The sequence below is a fragment of the Chiloscyllium plagiosum genome, unplaced genomic scaffold, assembly GCF_037043375.1.
Source record: "Chiloscyllium plagiosum isolate Xiang-an unplaced genomic scaffold, Cpla_swu_hap1 HiC_scaffold_18, whole genome shotgun sequence".
In the NCBI taxonomy this organism is placed as follows: Eukaryota; Metazoa; Chordata; class Chondrichthyes; order Orectolobiformes; family Hemiscylliidae; genus Chiloscyllium; species Chiloscyllium plagiosum.
The window spans coordinates 74,000,887-74,013,612 of NW_028270156.1; the positions used below are offsets into that span (position 1 = coordinate 74,000,887).

At 39.6% G+C, this 12,726-nt stretch overlaps 1 protein-coding gene across 3 annotated transcripts in view; it reads left to right on the plus strand.

The window, feature by feature from the left end:
- The first annotated feature begins 6,751 nt into the window (after nucleotides 1-6,751).
- The window catches only part of LOC122558116 (embryonic protein UVS.2-like), a 193,217-nt gene continuing 187,242 nt past the window's right edge, over nucleotides 6,752-12,726 (plus strand). For all 3 annotated transcript variants that reach the window (XM_087996795.1, XM_087996790.1, XM_087996793.1), the window contains exon 1: nucleotides 6,752-6,919. The gene's annotated coding sequence lies outside the window, so the exon portion shown is untranslated. The remainder of the gene's footprint in view (nucleotides 6,920-12,726) is intronic.

The following is a 12,726-nucleotide window of genomic DNA, read 5'->3' on the forward strand; positions in this document are numbered from 1 at the left end:
TTTTACAGGTGCAGTTTCTATTCAGCAAAGTCACTGCAATACATTTATACTGATATTGTGCACATTACTGATTTACTTGTTCACGATATAACTTATGCAGAACAACCAGAAACTGCTTTTGTTTTAATCTCTGCACATTGATATCATTCAGAATGGAAAAAGATTTTCAGCAAATTTGGAGTGCATTGATTATTTGAAATATTTTGAAAGATTTATGCAAACTTAATCTGTATTAAGTTTGAAAGTGATTCTTTTTGCCACATTAAGTAGAGTCACATTTTTCCCGTATTCCTTTACTGTGGATCAATTTTTTTCTTTTCACTCGGAGATATTTTTAAAATATTTTGGGTTGCACAGACAGAATAGTCTTTTAAAAAATTGCTGAAACGTCAATACTTCCATTTGACTGCAATGGTGATAACTTTGTAAAGGCTTTATCTGCAAATATAGACAATACCCATAATAATAACTTAGTTTTGGTTCCAGGATAAACTTTCCAATAACCCCAAGGACAATAACACAAGTATTTTGCTGGTTGTTAGTTTTCACCTGGCTTTTACATCGATGACAACATAAATTACCCATGTTTGTTCTTCTATTAAGATGCAACAAATTTTTTGCCAGGTGAGAATTTATGGTTTATTCGTTTCAGTCATGTGTCATGAAAATAAACATGACATAGCATGTTAACTGCAAAATAATTTGTCAGCTCAAAATGTTGTGATGCCTTACGATTACAGATATGTATCAGGTGTTACACACTTGGCTGGAATTCTTCCATTTTTTTCCAATCTCCTCACATAGATGTTAAGAAATTCCCTTCAAATGCTAGCTTTGATTTTTTTTTTAATCAGATACAAGCTGAGTCTGAAGGTATGCAAGAAGAGAACCTACCTGCTATTTAGAAAGTTAACCTGGATCAGAAATTTGTAATATTCCATAATGAGGCATGATGGTTGGATTGTTTCTCTGCCATAGCATGACAAACCATGTCCCCTTTGAAATGTTGCTGTTGTGCACAACTAGTTTGTACAATGCAAGGTGGCTAATGCCTAGTAACATGGCTATGCATGCACACAGCATTTAAAGAGAAGCAACAACCGGAATTTAGTAAGCCTTGTGACTTATGGATCTCAAAGAACAAATCTATTTGATCTTTTCCAATTACCTAAACGAAAAGTCAGTAACATATCCTTGTTGTCAGGCTGTACAAATTATAATATTGAGATAATGATGCTTTTTGAGACCGAGTAGCAATAGACCCCATGCAAGTTGCACAAGAGTGACTACAGGTGAATAAACATGTGAACACCATTGAAAGTATAATGTTTGGCTGAAAGAATTTCTTATAATTTGTTACAAGAGTTAAATAAAACTAATGCTAAATATTGTCTTATGTAATTGCCTGTAAACCCCGAATTAATATCCATTAAATGTTAATAAATAGGAATATTCCGATCAACTATAGGTTATGAATTACACATTAAATGGCAAATAAACTATGACAGTTCTTATAAATTGACTTAGCAGTCCACTTGCAATATTCGCCATCAATCTCATTTGTAAAGTTCCTTCCTCATAAAGAATGTCTTTTCCTCCTCTCCTAGGTTTTTAAAAAAATTTAAAGTGTCTTGTTGCCCATCCTTAACTGCCCCTGAAACTAGGTGATATTCGGATCATTTCAGAGAGTAATTATGCATCAACCACGTGCTGTGGGTCTGGTGGTTACATTAGGGCAGATAAAGTAAAACAACAGACCTCCTTTGCTAAAGAACGTGAATGAATCAGGTGGGGCTTTACGGTCATGGTCATCATTATTACTTTTCAATTCCAAATTGAAGAGTCATTAGACTCATAGACATTGACACCACAGATAGAGGCCATTCAACCCAACCTGTCATGCCAGTCAATAAAAGTCTAACTAGACTAATTCCATTTCCCAGCTTTTAGCCCACTGTGGTGGAGTCTGTGTCAACACAACTGAATGTGTAATACTACTTACATATCCTGTGAGTTTCTGACTCAGCTCCCCATTCAAGCAGTGAGTTTAAAAAAATTATCAATTTCCCATTTATTCTTCTAATGCTGGCCTTAAATCTATGCTCCTAGTTACTGTCTACTCCACAGTCTAGGCATCCATCTCCTGGAGCCAAGAGCCAAATTTCTGTCACCATAACGTTGTTGAGTTGTGTTACATCAATGTACATTTTGATGGACCTATTGCATTTGGATTCAGTAACATGCAGAAACACTACTGATTTGTTCTTGTCCGCCAGGGAAGTGACGCAACTGTTTCAGTCATTTCCCTCTATTGCTTCTGAATTTGATTCATTAAAAGATGCAAGACAACTCAGAGTGTGTAGACATAAGGGTTTAATATCCTTCTTTAATGTGATGCTGTTTTCAGTATTGAGATACCTTAAACTTGTGAAGAATTTTAGGAATCTTTCTCAGGATGCCAAGCTGTTATTGGTGTCACTCAACAAAAATCTAACTACATTAATCCCATTTCCCAGCTATTGGTCCAAAGCACTGGAGTCTATGAAGCATAAGTGAATATCTAAATACTGCTTAAATATCCTGAGAGTTCTTGACTCGACTACTGATTCAGGCAGTGAGCTTAAAATCTTCTCAATTCCTTTGTTATCTTTCTACCTTTTACCTTAAATCTTAAAACTATGGTCAGTGCTAGATTCAGCTGTTCCAATTTACAGTAATGATTTAGATGTGGTATTGTACTTTTTCCAGATTTGCAGATAACACCAAATTGTGTGGGGACTAAATTGTGACAAAGGTACAAGGTGGCTTCAAGAAGATTTAGACATGCTAAGTCAATGGGCAATAGCATACCAAATGGAATACAATATGAATAAACATGAAACGTTTCCATTTTTGTGTAAAAAAAAGTCAATTTTTTGTAAGTGGTGAGAGATTGGGAAGTGTCCAAAGGGATCTGGGTATCCTTGTCCATGAGTGACCAAAGGTTCGCAGGTGCAACAAGTAATTAGAAGTCAAACAATACATTGGTATTCATTTCAAGGATATATGCATACAGAAGATGTCTTCCTGACGTAATATTGAGCCTTTCAAAGCCCAACAGCTACAGATTTCCACTAATCTGTAAAGATAATTATTTCAATTATCTATGAATTCAGTTAGATGTTGAATTCTTCCTTTAAATGTTACAGTTTCACAAATTTAGTCTGTTTTTGATTAAAGTAATTATAAAAAGCTAGAAAAGCTTCAAAAGTAATTGTGTGTTATTTTATGTTTTGATGATTTATACTGTCATTAGTTAAAGGCACTATTAAATACATCTGTGTATTGTTCAGCTTGTGATTTAATATTGATGTTTGCAGCAGTACTGTATCTTAATTTTTTTTATCCAAGATACTCAATCTTGTGTTCTTTTTGGCCCATCTCTGATATTTCTCCAACTATATCTTTCTAATGTGAATATTTATTTTTCTTACTGTAAAGTATTTAAATTCTGCAGCTTCTCAATATTGCTGTAAAACCTTTCCCTTGAAAATTTTTACCTTGTAAGTAGCAATGCTGTTTCCTTTTCCTTTTGAAGCTTTTAAACTCTGAAGTATAATAACAATGTACTTTTTATCTTCCTTGAAAGCATTTATTTCTGTTACATACCAATGTTTCGTAACTATGTTGCTTATTAGGGTTTTCCCCATGTTTTAATCAAAATAGAGGGTTCCTGCCTATTGCAGGAAAATAAATGGAGATTTCCCAGCTCTCAGAACCAAACTGCAGTCCTTTTCCGAGACTTCTCCAAGTAAAGTCTTGTGTCTATTACTTGAATAAATTCTTCTCACCAGGTTTGCAGTTTAAATCATTGATTCTCCACTTTTAGCATAATCTCAAACACCTTCTGCTTTAGATTACAAAGTGTGTTTCTTTAGCCACCTTAACTTCGTTTTGAACATTCTCTGTTTAAAGTATGTGACGATACTGCTCCTTTAACAAGGTTATGGGGTCCTGGGCTTTGTCTTCAGGTCATCGTAAAAGACACAGACTCCAAAAAGTCTGGGCTTGGAAGGGTTTTAGGGCCAATTTGATTATAGCTAACAGATATTGTTTCAGACAAAAGGCTCTCAAGTTTTAAAAACACAGTACAATGAAAGGGGAGCGGCCAGTTCTCCCAGCTCAGATTTTCTCTGGTTTGGTTTATTTTTAGCACAGTAGGTTTTTGGATGCTGCTGGTCCCAAAGAAGCAGATCCATGCTGATACTTTCTGTCTGACATCTCTCCTGTAACACGCTGTGTATGATTTTACCTTTTGCGCCAAGGGGTGTTTATGAGGATTGTTGCAAGTATTAGAACAGCATCACGTTGATATGTTGGGCTTTTGGATTGGTTATTCAGTATTTTAGGCAAAAGTGAGGGCTGCAGATGCTGGAAACCAGAGTTTAGATCAGAGTGGTGCTGGGAAAGCACAGCAGGTCAGGCAGCATCCAAGGAGCAGGAAAATTAATGTTTCGGTCAAAAGCCTTTTATGAGGTATTGTGTTTTTTTTTGTGTTTCATTCGGTAATGTTGTAAATAAATCGTTTTGTTTAAAACTACGTGGTTTGACCAACTGCATCTCTCCTGGAATATCCACCTGCTTAAACCAACTAGCAAAGTTAGGGTCTGAGCCACTTTCTTAAAATATTTTGAGGGGGTCTGGCCTGGTCCATAACAAGCACTTCTATATTCTTTCATTTTCCCACAGCATCCGTACGTTGAGATTTCTGCTGACTGTGGCAGCACTTGTGAACTATAAGTGTTCTTTTACTTCCACCCTTCTCTGCCTGTGTTTTCATAATTAATTTGAGGTTTCTCCCCTTGTCAAACAGGATTTTAAAAAAAATTTTACTCATAGTGCATCTATTAGTTTGCTTCCTAGCTTAACCTATAATCAGGAATGGGTTAGACCCTCAATTTCCAGTGCAACTGTCGGGGAAACCAGTTTCTATCACAAACACACACTGCTTCTTCTGTGCTTTCTTATGAGGTCTGAGTAAATGCTTTAGCGTGGAGGGCTGGGTTGACCTGATCTTTCCACAAGTTTGTTACGACATGAGGTAAAACCCCTATGTTAATTTAAACCAGCAATATAGGAATGATTTAACTCATGCTGTAATCTGTTAAAATTCGAGAGGCCAAGAACTATCCCAAAGGTCATTATTTAAAGTAAAAATTTACTTTATTCTTTAAGTCTATCATAGAATATTAACGAACAACTATTTACAACTCCTTTTATCTAACCTATCTTTTATTTTCTCTTCTACAATACTGATCCAATAAAATCCCCCAATTAAGATTTACCAAAGAAATTCAAATTTCAAACCAGCCAGCTATCGAATCTTCTCTTTGTATCTTCCTCTGTCTTCTTGTTAGGGATTCTAGTTTACAGGTCATTGATAAAGGTATCTTTAAGAGAGCTATTCTCCAGGCAGTCTGCATATGTTGGTAGCTTGGCAGTCCTTCTCCAACTCTTCAATTTGTTTAATATTTATATCCCAAAGCATCAGATCATTTCATTGATGTTAATATTGCCAAAATACCAAATTCAAACTCTATTGGAGTTTAGTATCTTGGGGCATAATTTAAACTGATTGGCTGAATTTGAATTTGTTTTTGTCATAGCAACTCAGGTACTACTAGCTGCTGACCACATGTTACATTATGAATTTTCCAGTACTCTGTGTGCCTCTCAAATTCTTTGCCAGCTTCCAGCTCTCTTAAAGCTAGAGTACCCATTACACCTTCGTAGCAAGTTCCTGTTTTGTGTTTATAGTTAAGGCAGTAAAATTCATAAAACCATGAACTTCTCTGATCATCTGGAAATTTGTTCCCCTGTATCCAATGTATTTTTTCACTTGTACCTTTCAGTATTAAGCAATGGTTCCCAGTGCTGATCACAATGTGGTAGTGGTGAATAGAAGAACTGCTGCTACAGATCTTTCTCACTTTGACTGAGTCTAAGCACCTAATAGTTTACAGTGTTGGTGGAACAACCATTTGTGCATCTGAACAGGAAGAGACTCATCTTAAATAAGGTGCAGTTTATTTCAAGATTGTAAGAAATGGCTGGTGAGATAGTTGATACATTGGTTTTAATTTTCCAACACTCCCTTCATGCAGGCATGGGCTCATTAGATTGGAAGATAGCAAATGTAACTCCCTTATTCAAAAAAAAGACAGAAAGCAAGAAACTACGTCATTTACTTAACATCTGTCAGAGAAAATGTTAGAAACTATTATTAAATATGTTATAATAGAGCATTTGAAGAAGTTCAAGAAATTTAGTAGCGTGGTTTTATGAAAGAAAAATCATATTCAAACAACCTATTGGAATTCTTTGAGCAAGTAACATATGCAATGGATAAACGCACAGCAATATATTCGTAAAACAGAATTGTTTATGGCTCAGAGAGAAATCTCGACAACAGCATGAGTGTAGGCTCAAGCTAGTACACAAAAACCTCCCCCCACCCCGACACTGCACCCCTCAACAGATGGCCACTTCCATGTACAATCAAATACTTCCCATGTTGTATTCAGAGACACGCGGACAGGGTCCACAAAAGGACGATACAAAGTGATACCCCGCCCAAAGGTTTCAAACAGCGCGTGCGCACTGATTGACCGCAAGGTGCGCGCATACTCAGTTGAAGCGCACGAGGACATCTGCTGAATGGGCGCATGCGTGAAGCTGAGGAACTTTCTGGAAAGTAAAAGTGAATGTGAGTGAGTTGTCGATGGCGGAATGTATCAAGAATCTTACTGAAATATTGAGGATTTGTGAGTGAGAATGGTGGCGTAGAGCTGGCTGTTAGCGCCAGGGATTCGGGGCCCGGTAGAGGGAGCAGCTCCTGGCCTTCCCCTTTGGCTGAGCTGATGTTCTCTCCCCTCCTCAGGTCTGTATTTGCTGTGTCACAGGGAGGGTGACTTCATAACCTCCTCCCATTGGTCTCCAACCTCTGTATTAAGATAAATATAGATGTACGAGCATCTTCCTTGAAGTGCCTGGATGCAGGATGTGAGAGGTTGATATAGAGACATTCACCCAGTCTTTGGGTCACAGTGTAAACCATTTTAACGTGGCCCAATCTATCTTCACACAGAGGATAGCCACCATCATGTTGTGTCATCACTACTGTGCTAAATGGAAAAAAAATTACAACCAAATCTTAAGCTCACAAGTATTAGTGAAATAATATTTGATGATACATATATATAAATCAGTAATGTTCATTGAGAACTAAGTTGATTTGATTCCTATTAAGAGAGCACATGTTATATAGTTAAAGTTATATTTATTTAAAGGTGCCTGTCATATTGCAACAGCCCTCACTTTTTCTAAGCAAATGACTTATTTTTAAAAAATCAGTATTTATGTTACAAAATAAAGTAGCGTTATATTTCAAACAAAAACATTGTTGGAGAAACTCATGGCCTAACAGTATCTGTGGAGAGAAAGTAGAGTTTTGGGTCCAGTGACCACCTTTTGAACTGAACCAGAAGGGTCATGGGATCTGAAATGTTGACTCTACTCTCACAGATGCTGCTAGACCTTAGATTCTGTACAGTATGGAAACAGGCCTTCGGCTCAACAAATCCACATTGACCCTCCGAAGAGTAACCCACCCAGACCCATTCCCCCACCCTACACTTAACCCCGATGAATGCACCTAACACTATGGGCAATTTAACATGACCAATTCACCTGATCTGCACATCTTTGGATTGTGGGAGGAAATTGGAGCACCCAGAGGAAACCCACACAAACACAGAGAACATGCAAACTCCACACAGACAGTCATCTGGGGCACATATCAAACCTGGGTCCCTAGCACTATGAGGCAGCAGTGCTAACCATTGAGTCACCGTGCTGCCCCCAGACCTGTGTTTCTCCAGCAATTTCTGTTTTTGTTTCAGATTTCTGGCATCCACAGGCTTACTTTTTAACTTATTCATTTATGAGATGTGAGTGTCACTGGCTGGCCAACATTTGTTGCCAGTTCCTAGTTGCCTTGAGACGGTGGTGGTGAACTGCCTTGTTGAACCTTTGCAGTCCACCTGCTGTCATGAGGGAGGGAATTCCAAGATTTTGACCCTTGAGTGAAGCTTTGTACCTACATGTATTCAACACAGCAATGAATTTGCAAGTCTCTGAAGTGTTTCAATGTTTTGCTTATCCATCCAGCTGTAGTTGTGATCTTTACTGGAGCCTGCTGTATATTTTCAGAATGTATTTTAGTTGCAATGGGGTTAATCAGTGTTTCTCATTGCATTTTGATTTGTCATCTTGTTTTGTCTCACTGTCAGGTTATTCGTACATGATATAATGATGTTCCTGGGCATATGCTGATAATTTCTGCTGAATTTCGAGTATCAGCATTTGAATGTTGCACTCATTCTCTGTTTGATGTAAAGTCATAGGACTAATATTATACCTATTGAAGGCATATAAAGATTGACAGTTTGAAATGTGCTCCTTAAACGTCAATGTCTTCCTGTCACAACAGGTGTAACAGTTTGGGCATCCATGCAGCTCCGGGGGCCATTATCAGCTGCAGAATTGCAATTAATCATAGTTTGTATCTTCTTGTCTCAACATAATAAGTGTTAAGTTAGCTGATAATACACAAAAGAAGAAACAAAGCTGTATATGTTTATGTAACAACCTTACGTAACATCAAAACAAGCTTTTCCAGTATCTGTTGCAGAGACTGAATCCCAGAAAAATATCATTACTCTTTCAACTTTAAAATCTTTATAATACTAATGCTTTCTAATTTGTTTCCCTTGGACTATTCAGACTTTTATTTTATACAATTCCACTGGCATGAACCTCTCTCCATTCTGATGGCCTAAATTTTGTCAGTTCTAACAACTTAAGGATTTCTATCCGTAACATCTTGGCTTGCAAGCTGTATAAACTAGAAACCACTTCTGAAGTGACTTGTTTCCCTGAAGTAACATGGTTCACTTGCTAGAAAAACTGTTCTCTCTTCTGAACTGACCTCCAGATTCCTCTGCACTAAAACTTTTGAGCCTCTGTTCTGAAGTCAAAATTGAAGTAATTGGCTTAATGTGTTGATTGTGTCTGTCATAAATCCAGCAATATAAACATTTCATCCAACAGTGCGACACAGGTTCTTTCTTGAGTGCAGATATGTGTACTTTAGATATTATTCCAATTGACCTGATCTGATTAATAAAATTATTTTCATAGAACTGACCAAAATCCATTGCGTCTGTTTTAAATCAATATCTGCAAAGTGGTAATAATGTATTTATCATATCCTCCACTCTAACCTTACTGTTAATTTCGGGAACATGGTTCAAAGAATGATGCAGGGAGATGTACTAGAAACAGTGTCAGGCATAACCAAAATGGAGATGTCAATCTGGTGAAGCTGCAGCACAGGATTACTTGTGTGTCAAACAGGACACTGCACGCAATAAGAACTAAACTATTCCATAATCTATGTTATGTTTGAAGTCTGAAGCTCTGCCACATAAAGTTATAAAATTGTTGGGTAATTAAACAACTGATGGGCAGAGTCAATGAATATCCCTGACTCAACACCCTTGTCAAATTGATACACTCCATGTGATGTTATGAAATTGGTAAAAGTACTGGGTACCTCAAAGATTATGGGCCTGACAGCAACACATTTTCAGCTCTGACAGCATCTTGGTATGGTACTGAAAACCTTTGTCTTAGAATTAATCATAGCCCTACCTTTGTACAGCTACAAAAATTCAAATTCCTGAAGAAGGGCTCATGCCCGAAACGTCATTCTCCTGCTCCTTGGATGCTGCCTGGCCTGCTGCGCTTTTCCAGCAACACATTTTCAGCTTTGTACAGCTACAACACTACACTGGCACCGATCATGCAATGTTGTCCAGCTATGTTCTGTCTGTAAAAGGACTAATCCAATCCACTGCATCAGGCTATTCTCAAATATTTCTGTATTGATGCAAGGCTTTGCTGACTGTATAATCAAATAGCACATCTTTAACAATAGTCTCTTTATCAATACTCTGTTCTTCCAGGTTTTTAGAGGCAGATTCAGTGTATATGTGTACCCTGTGCTGGCTTCATACCCTCCCTCCACCTCTTCATCTCTAACTGCCTCAATCTCTCCACCCCTCTCAAATACTCCGACCTCCTGCCCTTGCAACGTGCAGCCCTCCATTTGCTCCCCTCCAACTCCAAATTCATCATCAAACCAACTGACAAGGCGTGATGGGAGTATGGTGCACTAACCTTTACATTGCGGAGGCCAGATGCCAACTTGCTGACACCCCTCCCACAACCACCATGACCCCACCTCTCATCTCCAAGACCATCCGCAATCTCATCACCTCAGGTGATTTTCCCATCCTCAGCCTCCAACCTCAGTTCCCCAACCCTGCACTGATCAGTTCTATCTCTTACCCAAAATCCACAAACTGACTGCCCCAGTTGACTGATTGTCTCTGTCTCTGCCTGCTCCTGCCCTACTGAACTCATCTCTGCTTATCTTGACTCTGTCCTGTCCCATATGGTCCAGGAACTCCCCTCATATGTTCAAGACACATCCAGACCCTCTACCACCTCATGACTTCCGATTCCCCAGCCCCCAATATCTCCTCCTCTTCATGGTCATTCAATCCCTCTACGCTTGCATCCTCCATGAGGAAGGCCTAAAAGTCCTCCATTTCTTCCCTTCGCGCTGACCCACCCAGCCCCGCGCCACAGACATAGTCATTTAATTGGCATAACTGATAGTTATCCTTAACTTCTCCTTTCAATCCCCCCACTTACTATAAGCCAGAGGGGTGGCTATGGGTACCTGCATAGATCCCAGCTATGCCTGCCTCTTCGTAGGACGTGTGAAAGAGTCCCTCTTCTACAGCTCTGCTGGCACCATCCCCCACCTTTTCCTCTGCTGCATCGATAACTGTATTGTGGTCCCACGATGAGGTTGAACAGTTCATCCACCACACCAACACCTTCCACTCTGACCTCAAATTCACCTGGACCATCTTCAGTATCTCCCTCCCCTTCCTGGATCTCTTTGTTTCCAGCGATCAGCTCAACACCGACATCTACTTCAAACTCACTGACTCCCACAGCTACCATGACAGTACCCCCCTCCCTCAACCCCTTAAAATGTGATCCCTTACTATCAATTCCTCTGCTTGAATGAGTGATTCCGCTGTAGAATATCCCTGATGATCTCTTATTTCAAGGACCGTAATTTCCTCTCCCCTGTGACCAACAGTGCCCTCAATCGCTTCTCCTCCATTTCCCGCGCCTCTGACCCTTGAACCTTAGTAAGGATAGTATCCCTCGGTCCTCACGTTACACCCCACTAATCTCCAAATACAGCATATCATCCTTTGTCATTTTTGCCACTTACTGTCAGACCCCATCACCAAAAATATATTTCTCTTCCCTTCCCATCTGCATTCCTGAGGGACTGTTCCCTCCGTGACTCCCTCGTTAGGTCCACACACCACCATAACCCACTCTCCACACCTGGAACCGTCCCCTGCTACCGTAAGAGTGCAAGATCCCAGGCATCATTCCAAATCCAGCAAGATTTAATTGTGTATCCTTGAATCTCCTTTGTTGCTCGTGACTTGAGCTCCTCTACAACGGACAGATTGAGTGCAAACTCGTGAAATGGTTCAGGGAACGCCTCTGGTCTGTACACACCGATGCACTCCACCTTCCTGTGGCAATCCATTTCAACTCCTCTTCCTACTCCCCTCATGACATGTCCATCTGGGCCTCCTTCACCACCTAAACAAGGCCATCCTTAAATTGGAGTAGGAACACCTCATCTTCCGCCTTAGGAGCCTACAATCAAACGGCCTCAACATTGAATACACTGGTTTCCAAATCTACCCCACCCCACCCAACCCCAACCCGAATCCAACCCTCGAACTCAACTCCATCCTTTTGACCTGGCCTAGCTGTCTATTTGTCCATCTTCCTTTCCCATCTATCAGCTCCACACTTCCCACCGACCTATCACTATCACCTCCTATCTTTGCCTACCCATCGCCATCCCACTTACGTTTTCCCTTGCCCTATCCTCCAAGTTTATTTCTCAGCCCCCTTCCTTCTTCCAGTCCTGAAGAAGGGTTAAGCTGAAATGTTGATTCTCTTGCTGCTCAGGTAATGTCTGACCTGCTGTGCTTTTTCTGTTGCCACATTTTATTGCCCCTGACTCAACAGCATCTGCATCCTCACTGTGTCCTTTGTGTACCTTGCCTTCGAGCCAGACCTTTAAGGACAGCATGTCTGATGTGCTTCAATTCTGAATGTTGGTCTGCTGTGGATGTACACACACCCCATTTGGTTATGTTGTCATAGTTTACTTCATAAACTTATGTGTTTTACTGTTTTAACCCACCAAATTAATAATTAATTGCCAGTTACATGACCTTTATTAGTCCAAACCTGAACCTTCACCAAGTCCTGCTGAAATTAGGCGCAGACTGCTTCAGTATCTGAAAATTTTGTAATACTATTGGATGTTTAGAGATGTGATTACACAGCAGGATCAGTCATTTAGATGGGTGACTGTAGGAAAGGTCAGGTAGTTCAGAAATCTCCTATTGCTATTCCTCTCTCAAACAGATACTCAGTTTTGGGTACTGTTGAAAAGGATAGTCTCTCTGAGCAAAATAGAGGAGTCAGTCAGATCTTGGGCACTAA